Source organism: Tasmannia lanceolata, unplaced genomic scaffold (genome assembly GCF_043159265.1).
Source record: "Tasmannia lanceolata isolate RefF3 unplaced genomic scaffold, GAP_Taslan_0.1 ptg000015l, whole genome shotgun sequence".
NCBI classification, from domain to species: domain Eukaryota; kingdom Viridiplantae; phylum Streptophyta; class Magnoliopsida; order Canellales; family Winteraceae; genus Tasmannia; species Tasmannia lanceolata.
In genome coordinates, this window is record NW_027518692.1 from 46,597,692 (window position 1) to 46,614,068 (window position 16,377).

Below are 16,377 nucleotides of genomic sequence, written 5' to 3' on the forward strand. Positions count from 1 at the left end.
CCGAACCGAACTGAAACCGAACCATTGCCACCCCTAATTGTAACTGACTTCTTTGAACGATTTAATAAAAATTAAACTTTAAGTATTTGAGTTCTTTGCAACAATTTGGTTTCTACAATTGGCCCCTACAATAGTATTTTTTAGTTTCGTTATGAGAAATTCAACTTCGACTCGATCAAAGTAAATATCCTCCCATTCGATGGTGATTGAAATATTGTACGTATTTCTTACGACGGTGATTGTAAGTGCTCGGTTTTTCTTTATTTTATCTATTTTACCTCCGCTGGTAGGAAACGAGGAACCTCTGGATTTTTGGACCGCATTAATATGGCTTTTCATTTTTATGAAAAGAGAGATTAAAATTTAAAAGTGTATGTGGTCCTTCACCACTATAAAGCAATTAAAATTTTGAACCATGAAATTAGTTCGATCACCTCTCTCTCTCTCTCTCTCTCTCTCTCTCTCTCTCTCTCTCTCTCTCTCTCGTGGTTAAAGAACTTTGTCCCTTTTAGCTTTGGGGGCACTTTTGTTGTTACTCCAATAGCTGCAGCTACGTGCTTACATGATATCACCCATATTAGATAGATAGATATAAGATATAGATATAAAGATGATCAATACATCATTATATCTATATAAATGTCAGTATCAGTTTGTATATGTATCATTAGCCAAATTGTCCACTTCAATGCAGCATTTAACTTACCGAAATGGCAAAGAAATCTTTCCATTAAATAAGTTATAGTAGTTTCGTGCTCTTATATTGTGTGAGGTGGCTTTGTCTTAACTTCTATCAGTCGGCAATTACCTTCATATATGTGTTCGTAGGGTTGGATGACCTGCATTGTCTGCATTCAACGAACAAAATTTTATGGCTTATATTGTTAGGACCATTAATACATATACTTTTTGTAGGTCTTTCGCAACAGGACCCGACTAGTCATATGGACCCGTCGGACCCACCTTGTCAGTTGTTTAATTTAGCAACCCACGAAATCCGTATACATACATACATACATATTTAGCAATCCCGTGGCTTATTTCTCACACGAAATGCCCCTCACTTCTATGTGGAAACTTGTATATACAGTTGGGAGGCTTTGGGCTAGCAAACACGTAACTAAATGGGTACTTACCTCAACATTATAGTTAGTACGTAGTTATATGCTTTAGCACAAAATCTGCCTCTCCACAAAAACAGGTTTATTAGCTTAGAATATCTTAGAATTTCTCAGTCTTGTATATGGATTACTTAAGGGTATATCATTATTTTAAAATCACTTCTTTTAGAGACACATAACTTCAAAGATAATATTTTCTAAAAGGCAAATAACATATTCACCCCCTTTTCTTCCCCCGGCCACCTCGTTCTAATGTAAAAAGAGTGGTCATAAATACACTTGAGAAGGTGGCCCGGGGAAGAAAAGGAGGCAAATACATAACTTCCCTTCAAAAATCCTAACATAGATAAATACATAATGACTTTTGTGTATTACATTCTACTACTGACATGAACACAGGTTTAGCTTAATTTTCCTTTTATAGACATGCATGCTTTTAGTCATACATTAAGGATATGAGTCATACACTCATACCTAATGAACTTGATAATAGAAGGATAGATTTATCATTAGTTACAGTAGTTATCGTTTTTTTAAATTTTTGTTTGCCTTGAGATAGAGATTGGAGGTAGAGTATGAACATAATTGAAAATTAATGTCACACTTTCAAAAAAGGGTGCTGAGAAAGTTGCCTTGTTTCCCACCACATATTTCCTAATATAATTAAGATTGTGTGGTGTGGTGGGAAGGAAAAAGAAGAGAAAGTTCCTACTATAATTTGGAAAGAGAAGAGAGGAAACGTGAGATACAAGTTTTCTCTACACGTGACGGCTTGGTGAGTGAGTCTTCGTGTGGTGAGCTTGAGGGAGAGAGAGAGAGAGAAGAAGAAAAGGGGAGAGGGAGAAAGAAGAAAGAGTTCTATGTGGGTCATCTCAGGTTCCTCTTCGGACTTCTTAGGTTTCTCGGCTCACTCTCTTGTATGTACGATCTTGGTTGAGAAGCAAGGAGAGGGTTGCAGGTTTTCGGGTTTGAGTTAAATCCATTGTAATCCTTGTAATTTTACTTTATCAATGCGGAAGATCGTGTTCTAGCCTATGGATGAAGGCATCTTAGCCGAATCACAAAAAAATTTCGTGTTCATCTTGTGGCTTGATTTTATTTTTATTTTTCTATTTACTTATGCACGATCATATTGGATTTTCCCCGTGGATTTTTCTCGAACAAATAAATGATAGATTCTTATTAGCTAGCCACTGTCCTTCTTTTCATAACTGTTAATAACATAAATTGTCCATAAAACACTTCAAAAAGCCCCCAAAACTATGCCCCCCTAATATGCTTCCACACATTCTTAATCACTTAATCCCTACGCCTATGTTAAGTACTTAACCAATATGCCAAAAGCTCTAGAGCTAATGAAACACATTAGGCTAAGCTTTTTTAACCTGCCCCATACCAGACTGGGTCCCACCTAGTCCCATACGTAGGTATTCTGGGTACTCCGTGATTGCTTTCAGTCTGGCCCTTTAAATGAATGGAAGTCAAATCCATATGGCCGGTTGGGTTCCGTTGCAAAAGACACACCATAAAAAATTGTGTGTATTAAATGGTCTTAACGATCCAATCAATATATATAATTTTGTTAGTTGAATGTAGACAATGCAGGTCTTCCTACCTTACAAACACAAATATGATGGTAATGGCCGCCTAATGGAAATTAAGGCAATACCACCTCAGACAAAATCAGAGCACAAAATAATACTTATTTAATGCAAAGCTTTCTTTGCCATTTCCATAACGTAGCTAAATGCCGCAAAGAAGAGGACAATTTGACTATTTATAATTAATAACTTACATATAAATAGAAGCGATATTGACATTTTTATAGATGAGAATATGCATAGGAGGCTGATATCCCCACTATCATATTTTGATAATCACATTACCTACTTCGTTTTACACCTTTAAATTAGCTTTTAACAGCTGTTGCAATCCTCAATAGGCTTTCAACATCCAATTAATGAAAAGTCTAAAACAAAATGTGTAATGCCATTATAAAAACTATGGCACTGTTACATATTTTGAAATTCACAGGCGAATTCACTTGTCTTTTGTTTTTTAACTGCTGAAAGCTTTTTGGGAATTGCAATAATTTTTGAGAGCTGATTAAATAATAAATGACAAGGTGAGTTCGTCTAATTATAAAAACATTGTGGTGGGAATATCAGTAGCCTATCTTTATCTCAAGGTCCTTTTCACACATTGTCAAGTGAGGGCAACACTGGCTCCCGAATCCAAAAATATTAACAATTTTGTTTGATAAAATAGCTGGCGATCGTAACTATTTTGTTCCTTTTGAAAATAGCCTTTACACATCGCTGTTGTAAATTATTTAAGCTAAGAACAAGCCATGAGTTTGTCGTTACCTGGTGGTCCATTGTCTCATTTTAAAGTGACTCTCACTACTTCCAAAAATGTAATAACTAATGACATTGAAAGAATGCAGAAACATCCATTTTTTATCTTTTTATATTGGAAATGCTACATTCACCCCCTTTTCTTCTTGTGCCACCCCACTCTAGTGTAAAAATGTTGTCATAAATACACTAAAGGAGGTGTCAAGGGGAGAAAAGGGTATAATATATCACTTTCCTTTTTTATTTTCCAATTTTTTCGACCTAGAGCTTGATGGGATATAACGTCAAATTAATTTTTATAATTGCCCAGCTACAATGCATGTGACTTGTGGATGGTATTAGGAATTGGTTGGCCACCATGAAATTGAGTCAAACAAATGACGCCAACCCTTGCGATCATAGAGTGATTTCTAGCAATTGCTTAAGAAGATTTTGAAAAGTGATAGAATCTTAGGATTGATTCTCTTTCTCTCTCTTCTCTCTATTTTGGTAATAACCCACTACCATTACTCTACAAAGTTGACAACCAAACACTACTTACCACTACTCTATGAGGTAACTAGGAGGAGACTACTTTGTCTTCTTGGCTTGTCTCGTCCCAGTTGACTACCTATGTTTTAATTTACCATTACTCTACGAGGTAACTACTTGCAACCAAACTACACTTGGGTTTTCTATCAGGCATTTGGGCCATTGCTTTTTACGGAGGGAAGATGGAGGGAAGATTGATGTGACTCTGTGCATGGATTGGGATACGTGCTTTTGTCTCTAATCCTTTGATAATGAAAGCCTTCCAACCATGATGAAAACCATTCACTCCATGGATGGGTCCTTTTGGTTTTGTTTTTATGTAAAGTGATTGAAGACAAGATAAGCAATATGCTCGGAGCTAAACAGGATTTAAAGGCCCTTATGTCTCCTACCTAATCTTACGTACTGATATTCTTTGACATTAGGGGAGGGCTTTTGTTTGTATTGAATTGTTTGATTTGCAGTGTCTATTAATAAACGTATATTATTAAATTGTGGTTTGAACTATTTAGAGTATAGACCCATGAAAGGGATACGGCAATGGAGTGGTTGAAGATAATTTGGCAGGGTGAGATGTGGAACCTTCAGTTGGTTTGAGTATCCAACAGTGATCCAATGTTTACACCCTCAAATTCAAAATTTGAAAAGAAGGGGCGGCACAAATAATAGTGTGTAAGATTTTTGCACCAACACGAATATAAACTACTTTTTACAGGTAAGACTTTTTTATCTTCAAGGGATCGAATATAGTTCTAATGGGATACAGCTAAAGTTAATGAGGTAGTGTAGAAAATATCCTATGGGGCTGAGACCAAATGTAATGCCTTGTCATAAGAGCTACCAAAGGATAGTAGGGCTGCCAATGTGATGTGGGATGTTCCTTACTTCTGTAGGTCTCTTTGTTAGTTTGGTAGTTAGTTGGTAGTTAGTGTGACTTGTAATTAGAGTTCTCACGCTTCTGCCATCACCAAACATAGCCTTAACCCCCCTTGGCTGATGTCAAGGACTCATTAGTTGCTCTTTTGGCTGTTGTAGTTGTAAAAGCAACCGCCGGTGTAGTTATAGGGGAAAGTGAAGCTACACCGCCGGTGTAGCTAACTTAGCTACACCACCGGCTTAAAATACAATGGGCCCACATTGTTTTGGTGATCCAAACCATTCATTTGATTGGCCCTCACATAGATAGGGTGTCCACCAAAAATCAGCTCCATAGGATCATCCCAACCCTACGATTTGTGGAGGCAAAAATGAACGTGTAAAAACCTTCACAAATTTGTCCATTTTTGCCTCCACAGTTTGAAGGGTTGGGATGATCCTATGGAGCTGATTTTTTGTGGACACCCTATCTATGTGAGGGCCAATCAAATGAATGGTTTTGGGATCACCAAAACAATGTGGGCCCATTGTATTTTAAGCCGGCGGTGTAGCTTCACTCTCCTCTCTCTCTCTCTCTCTCTCTCTCTCTCTCTCTCTCTCTCTCTCTCTATATATATATATATATATATATATATATATATATAGTTAAGTGAAGCGACACATACATATAGCTAAGTTAGCTACACCGACGACTTAAAATACAGTGGGCCCACATTATTTGGCTGATCCAAACCATTCATCTGATAGGCCCTCACATTGATAGGGTGTGCCCAAAAAATCAGCTCCATTGGATGATCCCATCCCTTCAAACTGTGGAGACAAAAATGGACAGATTTGTGAAGGTTTTTACACGTTCATTTTTGCCTCCACAAATCGTAGGGTTGGAATAATCCTATGGAGCTGATTTTGTGGGCACGCCCTATCTATGTGAGGGCCCATCAAATGAATGGTTTGCAGCACCCAAAAAATGTGGGGCCCACTGTATTTTAAGTCGTCGGTGTAGCTAAGTTAGCTACACGTATGTGTAGCTACATTTTTCTCATATATATATATATATATATAAAAGGATTATATGCTCGAGTGTACCAACCTTATGGTAAGCTCGAGTGCCCAATCACATGTGGGCCCATATTTTTAGGATGATCCAAAGCATTCATTTGAAAGGCCCTTATATAGATGGGGTGTGTACCGAAAATCAGCTCCATAGGATCATCCTAACCCATCCATTTGTGGAGGTCAAAATGGACAGACACTGTTTGTCCACAAATCTGCCCATTGATGATTCAATGGAGCTGATTTTTTGTACACACCCTATCTATGATAGGGCCTTGCAAATGAATGCTTTAGGTCACCACAAAAAAATGTGGGACCCATGTGATTGGGCACTCGAGCGTACCATAAGATTTTATACGCTGCACGCAAATGAAGTCTAGTATTTTTCAAAAAGTACAGTGGGCCCACTTCATATTACGATCCAAACCGTTCATTTGTTGGGCCACAACACAGCTTATTTATGTTGTGCCCCAAAAATGAATGGCTTGGATCATCCCAAGTGTGCCCCACTCTACTTTTTTGGAAATATGGACTTCACTCTCACACAACATATACAAACTCCTTATATATATGAGAAAATGATTTGTGTGCAGCTGCACAGATAAGTTATCTGTGCATGGCTCACAAACCATAGCGGGGCTACATTTTTTGGGGTTCCAAAGCCTTCATTTGGAAGGTCCTTTCATGGATAGGGTGCGTACCAAAAATCAGCCCTATAGGATCATCCTAACCCAATCAAAGGTGGAGGGGAAAATGGACAAACAATGTTTCTGCTCATTTTTCCCTCCACAAATGGCAGGGTTAGGATGATCTTATAGGGCTGATTTTTGGTACACACCCTATCCATGGAAGGGCCTTTCAAATGAATGCTTTGGATCCCCCCATATGGTTTGTGAGCCATGCATAGATAAGCTTATCTGTGCAGCTGCACACAAAACATTTCATATATATATATATATATATATATATATATATATATATATATATTCCTGAGTTTTGTAACTTAAATAGCACGAGTTGTTTCAGACCTATGTGGGACCTAGAAAAGTACATTGCAACTAAAACAACCGGTAGTTGCATTTCACCCAGTGTTTCTCAAATGCTTGAAGTTCCCAAGACACTGTTGCAAATGGGAACTAAGAAGCTGAAATATAAGAAAAACTTACATTCATCTACACGTCTGCCTAAATGATGCCACCTTCCTCATCAGATCGCGGGATTCTATCTCTCTTCCCCTTCCTTTTGGCTTATCCTCTCTTCATTGGAACTGCACGTTTTCTTAAAAAAAAACTTTCGTTTGATCAAAGATCAAGGTAGAAATGCCAAACCATTGTCTAATCTCACCGACGGTGGATCCTTGATCGATGGATGTGATCTTTTCGATGGTAAATGGGTATTGGACGGTGGGCCCGACCTCTGTATGAGGAAGAGAGATGTCCCTACTTGACTCAACAGGTGACTTGCGGGACGAACGGGAGACCAGATTCTCTCTATCAAAACTGGAGGTGGGAGCCTCATTCCTGCAAATTGCCTTAGGTACAAAGTGTGTATTGCTCTCTATTTGTGTTTGTTTTGGTTGCTTCACATGGGGAAATATTAAGGCTTACACGGCCCTCTTTGGATTGCAGGGATTTTGTGGAAGAGTTTGGAAAAGAAAATGATGATTGCCATGTAATCAATGCTGCAGTGTACGTCGGTTACTCTTTTGTTGCACTATCTCTTGTTTTGGGACTTGAACTTCAGTTCTTTGGAAAGGCAGTTTTTTGTATATCTCTACACAATTAAATCGCATTTTTATGATCGCTGGTCAATTGAAATGATTTAATGTTCTTTACTTTTCAGCATGTTTTTTTGTTTAGGTAATCTTCATTTTAGTAATCATCCGTAGGGCTTGTTATATAATATAATATGAATGTAGTTTAGTGAACAGCTATGAGTTTACTCAAGTTGTCAGTTTGTCACTATAAGGTGTCCTAATCTCATTATGAAATTGCATTGGTACAGCGGGGAATATCTCTACACATTGTTAGGGAGACCTTGTGATGTAGGACAGATTAGAGAACCCAACTAGGTTAGGGAATTAAGGCTAATAGGTGAGGGGTTTGGTCTAATTAGATGGGTTTTAAGTAGGGCTGCAACTTGGGTCGGATTTTACCCGACCCGCATCGACCCGACCCGAAAATAGCTTGGGTTGGGTTCATGTTTCTCGGGTTTCGGGTCGAGCCGGGTCCACGATCCAAAAGCCCGCAAGAATCTCGGGTCAAGCCGGGTTTGAAGGGGCCTGACCCGACCCGACCCAAGTTACTTAAGTTATAGTATGTATTTTTTTTTTTCTAAAACTTTGTTACTTTAAAAGTGAACACTTAAAAGTAAAACTCACGCACACACGCAATCACAGGGACTCTTTCCATCTTCTGTTTGTTTCCCCCCTTTAGCTCTAGGGTTTCAAGTTTCAACTAAATAGTTAATGCACTAAATAGTTTGTTGTTTATCTCATATGAGTATTATCATTTTCATTTGATAATGCATCAATATATTCTCTTTGGACTAGTTATTAGTTAATGCACTAAAGAGTTTTCCATGCTTGAGTTTTTCTACTTCTATGAGTTGAGCTGCCTTGCCAAACGAAGAGTTATCCTTAAAAAATTGCATCAACGTAAAAAAACCTGACCCGACCCGACCCAAGATTTATCATTGGTAGGGCCGGGTTTGGGAATCGTGGGTTTTCCGGGAAAAAACCTAATCCGACCCGACCCGAGTTGCAGCCCTAGTTTTAAGGTAAGGGAGCAATTCAGTAAGGGATTATGAACAGATTGAATGAGTAATATGATGGGTAAATATTATGAGAATCACTCCTTGTTTCCCCATATCTTCTTTGTTTAAATATTATTTTCTCCAACTTGCAGATTTGTATAGTTACAGTTGTGCAATTTGCAAGATTTCCGGCCTCCATGGCAGGAGCCCCTTAAAAATTGAAAAACATATTGAAATTAATGAAAAGTACTAGCACCGAATTTTAGACTAAGTTCCTTATTTCATTAATCCATATTGAAGCTATACATATATTTATACAAATGAAGGTCTAATGACCTAAATAGATGAACCAGTTCTTGTAAAACTAATATGCAATGCTTGTTCTTGTAGCTTTGATACCAAATTATGTAAAACCAGAGGGAAAAATGTCCTTTACATTTTTGGCTATGTGAAAGTCACTCTAACCTAGCAAACTTTCTAAAAGTAAAATCAGATCTAACCTTTGATCTACCTTTAAATCTCATATCTCGGTTAACAATTCACAGTGAAATCAATCAAATATAATTGTTGGATCTTGAGATTAAATCTATTTATAAATTTGATGGTTGAGATTAGCTCAATCTGATTGTCGTATTTAAGAATTACAATGATAATAATAAAACTTAAGTATCCATGAGAAACTTTAAAATTTGAAATCAACGATTACACAGGACCTTTTTAATTTCCAACAAAAGTATAGAAAGTTAGTGGTGAAAACATTACGTTAAAGTATGAAGGACGGAGATAGACTCAGGGCCTCACACCACTGGACTTAAGGCTTCACACCCATGGGTGAATGAGAAATCTCTTCATACTGAACTCTTCAATTTACAAACATAGTTTCTATTTTATTTATTTTTAATTCAAAAAACATTACATCATACTGATAGCCCATAGGCTTTACATCATAAATATAGACTGGTAAAGCTTGATAGAAACTAGAAAGGTCTAAAACCCTAACATAAAAAGACCCACCCTTGTACATAAAATCCTAAATTCTAGACTTCCACAAAAACCTGTGAAAATAAGAAAACCCAACTCGCCTCTATGACAAAAATGTCGCAAGGTTTGAATGTGCCCATCTATGGTTGAGTTCCCCTGCCACTAGTCCAGCTAGCTAGTGAACAGTTCTTGCGGGAAGGAAGCATTGGTCCAGGCTCTACGGTTCCTCGTAGTGGGCTGGTTGGGAAGAAATTGTTGGGGGTTCCACGCAAAAGCAAAAATCCCACATCAGAAATTGTGACTGGATGTGGATGGCCTTATAAGGGCTTGGGCACCCTCACCTTAACGGCTAGCTTTTAAGGGTGAGTTCTACGTGAGTCCGGACAGAAAGATCGAGTCTGTCACTATAACGCGTTGAAATTGCATTGGATCAATCTAAACAATAATAAATCTTATGATTTCCTTTCGAAACTAATGTTCATACACTTGCAATGCTTATATTTTTTTTTCCTATTCAAATTTCCTTTTTAACAGTAAAATCCATAAGCCCAATAATTACAGGAATGTTTACCCAGAGAGGGAAGGGAAAAAGAAAAACTAAAATGAAAAACAAACAAAAAATACAACTAAAATTAGGGGATATATTTGGATGAACATGGCCATCTTTTTTTTTCAAATTTAATTTTGGCGATAACCCCCCCTCTTCCATTATCTTCAATGGATGAGGGCAGAGTATAAGAGCTGGTTCCATGTATCTGGAAGGCCCGCAATGCACCAGTGGCTGCAGTCCATGCCCGGGTGATTAGGGGTGGTTATTCGGTTTAAACCGAACCGAATAGACCGAAATTTGGTTACCGAACCAAAATTATCTGAAACCGAACCGAAACTGAACCGAATAAAAATTCGGTTATTCGGTTATAACTGAATTGTGGGAGAAAAAGAGGGAAAAAATCAAAATCTCGGTTTGGATCGGAGGGCTAGGATCATCCGATCAAAATGATTTTTTGAGCACATCCTAATTAAGTTGTGATCAATCAAATGGACGGTTTTGATCATCCTACGGAGTGCACATATAGCACTTTTTTTTGGAAAAAAAAATGGTTTTCATCCAAATTTCGGTTATTTCCGTTATTCGGTTAACTGGATTTTTTTTTTTAAGAATACCGAAACTGAAACCGAATAACGGAATTTCCAACAAAAAAAAACCGAAACCGAACCGAAAAGAAAAAAACCGAACCGAACCGACCAATTCGGTTCAGTTCGGTTCTTCGGTTTTAACCAAATAATGCTCACCCCTACGGGTGATGGCCACTGTATGCTGATGGGTGTGCATCTTTTCTAAGTTGTGAGAGCAATGTTACGTCGAGCAAATACACGGGTTTGGACATCTTTTTAAGAACACTTAGTAGCACTGAAGATGGTGGAAGAGAACCACCTGGGTACACTGATCCACTCACTGGCTGTGTCTGCCCATAACAGTTCTTTGCCGATGGTTCGTCCCAATCTTTTCCGCTGGTTTGATCCAAAATATGTAGAAACCCAAGTAAGATATGATGGATTAGATTTGAGCAAAGTATTATCTTGTTTGTTGTGTAAACGTTAAATGACCCTACAAAAACTCCTCCCTTTACCTTACACATGACTAGATCTTTTTTTCTCTGCTTGATTTTGGTCAAAATTTCAAGTCACTAGATCTGGTGAGCCACCCGGTGGAGAAATCATAACTTTCCAATCAGTAATTGCTAGTGGCCATCCTGCCATTTCTGGGCTAAAATCCACCCGAGTTAAAGCCCAGTAGATGAATGACATGATTACTAACGTTTTGGAGACTATTGCTTTTTGCCCATTCTCTTCTTTTGGTACCAAGAGAAGGAAAGAGATTAGGTTGCACATGGAGGTCATTTCAACATCAAAAGTGGGCCTCAGCTACATTCTAAAACTCATTATCTTTTTGACATTTGGGCACCTACCCTTGCATGCTGGAGAGTTGAAAAAATGACGAGAAAATGTTGAGTTTTGAAAAAACACTAACAAATGCTACTTTATTAAAAGAAATGTTGCTAGGGACGAAAATACCCCTCAACTTACTTTAGTCTTTCTCTTCTTGGTTTTACCATTTTACTCTTTTACTTGCAGGTTTTACACTCTTTTATTTCTACGTTTTACTCCAACGCATTTTGTGTGAAACGACGAGATTTTCCGGCGATAGAAGCCTTCTTCTCCGGCGAAACATCTCATTTCTCTGGCAGCAGATGCTCCTTTGTCCCGAGGGATTCTGAAGATCAACAACTATGCCTTTCTTGAAAGCCAAGAGCACCGATCTATCAGTGTTTATATCGTCATATGAGCAGATGAATAAAATAGAATAGGAAGATGAGAAGGAGAAATTGGATTATGGACATGTTGAGAAACCCCATTTGATAATTTTTTGTTGTGTTACTGTGGCTAATGGAAAACTCCACTACCTCTCTTAACTTCTAAACTTGTAAAAGAGATGCTATGGCAAAGTCATATGTTGATCATTTTCGTGCTATCCAATGGACATCAAATGATTAGTTATTTTCAGAGAACTCCCCCTCTTCTTCTCAACGCAAAAACAGGTACTCGAAGCCAAAACAGGATATTCGAAGCCAAAATTTACTTGGTCGAAGCTAAAAATTACTTGGTCGAAGTGAAAAATGTGTTTCCTGTAACATTCGCCGTTGTGTTTTTCGCTTCAACTAAAGTTTTTTAGGCTTCGAATAACTGGTTTTTTTGCTTCGACTAACATGTTTTTGGTTGCGACTAAAACTTTTAAATTCGAGTAACATTTGGAACTTTTTTCGTCTTTAACTAATATATTTTAGCTTCGAGAAATATTTGTTGGCTTCGACTATCATTTTTTTTTGCTTTGACTATTATTTTTTGGATTCGACTATCATTTTTGGCTTGGAGTAACTTTTTTTTGGCTTCAACTAGTTTTTTTTGGGCTTCGACTATCATTTTTGCCTAACTTACATTTTGCTTCGAGTACCATTTTGGCTTCCACTACCCTTTTGCCTAGTGAAAGCTCTTTAGGCAACTGATTTTGGCTATAGCCACTAGAAAAGGAGAAATACTTACAAAGATAATGAGATTTTGGATATTTGGAGGAAGAAAAAGAAAATGAGAAAGGGGCGTCTCTAGAGAACTCTTTCTAACCTCTCAAGACAAATGAGCATATGCCGGAGAAATGAAGATGTTTCGCCGGAGAAGAAGGCTTTTATCGCCGGAGAAGATAGAGTGTAAAAACAAAGAAGAGAAAGATAAAGTAAGGTTAGGGGTATTTTCGTCCTAAAAAGTTCTTTTTTAATAAAGTAGCATTTGTTAGTGTTTTTTCAAAACTCAACATTTTCTCGTCATTTTTTCAACTCTCCAGCATGCAACAGTAATTGATCCAAAAGGGTAGTCATCATAAACAGGCGAATCTATCACTTCCTACTCAGAAAAGCGAAGAAACGAATACTGACAAAATGTCATAAAAACACCCTTTTAATTTGCTAGGTGCTTTGGGAACAATCTTAATTTCACTTTCACAAGTTTCTTTCTACCAGGAAAAAAAAATTGTGATTTTATCTGATTAATATGTTATAATCTGGTTTAAAAGAACAAGTCATTGCATCATATTATAGAGCAACTCCCATTTATAGTCAAATTATTCATCCGGTAGGCCTTATTTGGATTCTAAATGGTGCAAAGTTGCACCAATCAGAAGATCCTAGCCATTGATCCTGCTGTCTGGGTGGGCCGAGCTCTTTGCTTAAAAATTATTCCAATTCATCCCCACGCCAACTAGGGGGGGTGCAACTCGGACAACCCTAGCCGAACCCAAAATAGCATTCCGTTAACCCTAACCCAACCCAACCGGAGTGTCCGTCAATCCTAACCCAACCCGCCTCTAAGGGGTCGTTTGGATACGTGGATTTTGTTCAGGTTTTAGTTTGAAAACAGTTTAAAGAGTGTTCATGATCAAGCTGTCGCATGCTGTCCTGACAGCGTTTCTTGGATTTTAAGTCAGAAATCCAGGTTTTAGAATTCTCTCCCCCATGCTTAGACTTCTAAAATATGGAAACATGGGACAATCTCCAGCTCTCTTGCTGTCGGAAAGACGGGCAAGAAATCAGAAAATGACAGTCTTTCTTCTCTCGTCTCCCATCTACAATTTTGAGGAAGTCCAAGATTCTAAAATCCAATCCACGTATCCATATGGCCCCTAAATCTCTCAATCCTAATCCAACTGTCCTAATGCATTTTTTTTTCCAAATTGGCTCAGGCTGGGTTTGGGTTAGCCTAAGGCAAGACAACAAATATGAAAGAAAAATAACACTGTGATTTTGAAAATCACGGTAAAATTAGAGGACAGAGGTCGGATCGGATTAACCGAGGCCTCGACCCTAACCCAGCCCAAAATTAAATCAGATTGGATTTTCCAAACCTGAGCTAAAATCCGGTTTAACGCCAACCAATTTGAAGGTAAAATGTTCAACTCGGCCCCCACAAGAAAAGCACTTTTTTGGGTACCAAGTTATGTTCCTTCTTCACCAATTACGGAAAAAATAGAACTTACTGGTAATGGATTGGAGAAATCCCTTGGAAGAAGACTTTTTGGGTCCCATCTGCAAAAGTGTGGTTTTAATATCATTTCTTCCCTTTGTATTCTTTGAATATATAATCAGCAAGTCATAGAGAGTGATCTATGAGTTCGTAGAGATCGTACGGTTGACTACTTCCTTTATGGATCCACCAATGCCACGTGTTGAAGATCAACATGTCCATGCCTTTCCATGCATTCCCACTCTCGATGGAGGTCCAGTTTCAATACTACCCCTATACTCTCACTTACTAGGTCTACGAGAAAGTTACTCTGATAATACATCAAAGAGACCCCATAATCCTGCAAAAATATTATCCTTCTCTATTCAGTTCAGCCAATGGAGAGCTGAAAACTTAAAGAAAAAGGAGGGTTGCAATACCCTTGTGAACTTGCTGAAGGACTCTTTAAGACTACTTTTTTACATGTATTTTCAAATAGGGAGATGATAAATTCGCACCCCCTGTACTGTAGGATAATACACTGTAGGATAATACGCACCCCTGTTAAAGTGAATTGTGGGCAGACTTTAACGTAAAAGTGGTGCATGTGAATTATCCTACATGGGGTGCAAATAAATCATTGCCCTTTCAAATATTGTATGGGGTATTTTCGTCATGTTATAATAGTTGATTTTTTTTTCTTAATATTGACCGCCCAACTTGAAATTACTTAAATTAACCAATATGGAAAATGATACTTCTACCTCCTATCTCAGCATTTCCACCCTTTTTTTTCGTCTTTTCCGAAACAGGGATGTACAGACAAAAGGGTGTAGATTAGGAAGGAAACAGATAATTCCACCCGCTTGTTTAGTTAGATACACCCTTCATCGATCTTCAACTTTGGGTACCTTTGATGACTTAAATCTGGCCTTATGTAACAGCGAATCCGTGAAATGCCTTCTGCGATGGTCCCTAGCAAGTCTCTTCTTTTATAAGTCGCCATGAACCTTCTGCGTAACAATCTCAAGTTGATATCAATCCAATAAGAAAAGTTCAAAACAAAGTGAGTTGTGCCGTTATCAAAATATGGTGGTTCGGACATCAATTTATGCTGTTGACATCCTAACTATGTTTTGATAATAGAACTACTGACTTTGTTTTATAATTTTTTAAGGGATTTGCTAGCGACCGTCGCAGAAGGCACAGGCTGTTGAATGAGAGAGCAGGCACCTCAAATGAATTAAATGAATGAGACAAAATCTGAGCCTATGTGGCTGCTCTCTCATGCAACAGCATCCGCACACTGACTTCTGTGATGGTTCCTAGCAAATTCTTTTTTTTTTAATTAGCATTTTAGGGCTGTTACAATACTGAAGATGGTATCAACATCCACAGTGGGCACCACCTATTGGGATGATCTGAATCATTCATTTATTGCACCCCGCCCTAGACAGACCATGCCTCAAAAATCTTCTCCATTGGATGAGATTATAACCCTTAATTCCACTTGTGAGGGCTTAATATGGTAATTTTTGAACTTTTTAGCCTTCTATTTCACACGAAATACATAGGAGGGTAAAGGTAATCGTATGAAAAAAAAGAAAAGGGGAATAGTCAATTTAGGGCAGGGACCAACAAGTGACTGGTCTAGACCATCCAAATAATTGGGCTCCAATGTAAATTTTTGTTAAATGATAAACTCACCCACATTTCTATTAGGCGTTTGGGGCGTTGCTTGTTACGGAGGGAAGATATATGCGACTCTGTGCATGGATTGGGATACGTGCTTTTGTCTCTAATCCTTCGATAATGAAAGCCTTCCAACCATGATGAAAACCGTTCACTCCATGGATGGTTCCTTTCGGCTTTGTTTATATGTAACGCGATTGAAGACAAGATAAGCAATTGGCTCGGAGCTAAACGGGATTTAAAGGCACCTATGTCTCCTACCTAATCTTACTGATATTCTTTGACATTAGAGGAGGGCTTTTCTTTGTATTGAATTGTTTGATTTGCAGTGTCTACTAATAAACGTATATTATTAATTATGTGGCTTGAACTATTTAGAGCATAGACCCATGAAAGGGATACGGCAATGGAGTGGTTGAAGATAATTTGGCAAGGTGAGATGTGGAACCTTCAGTTGGTTT

General features: G+C 38.1%; 1 pseudogene; it reads right to left on the reverse strand.

Moving 5' to 3' along the window:
• Positions 1-10,387: 10,387 nt before the first annotated feature.
• LOC143892031 (protein trichome birefringence-like 39) lies at positions 10,388-15,937 on the reverse strand (annotated as a pseudogene).
• Between the last annotated feature and the right edge of the window lie 440 nt (positions 15,938-16,377).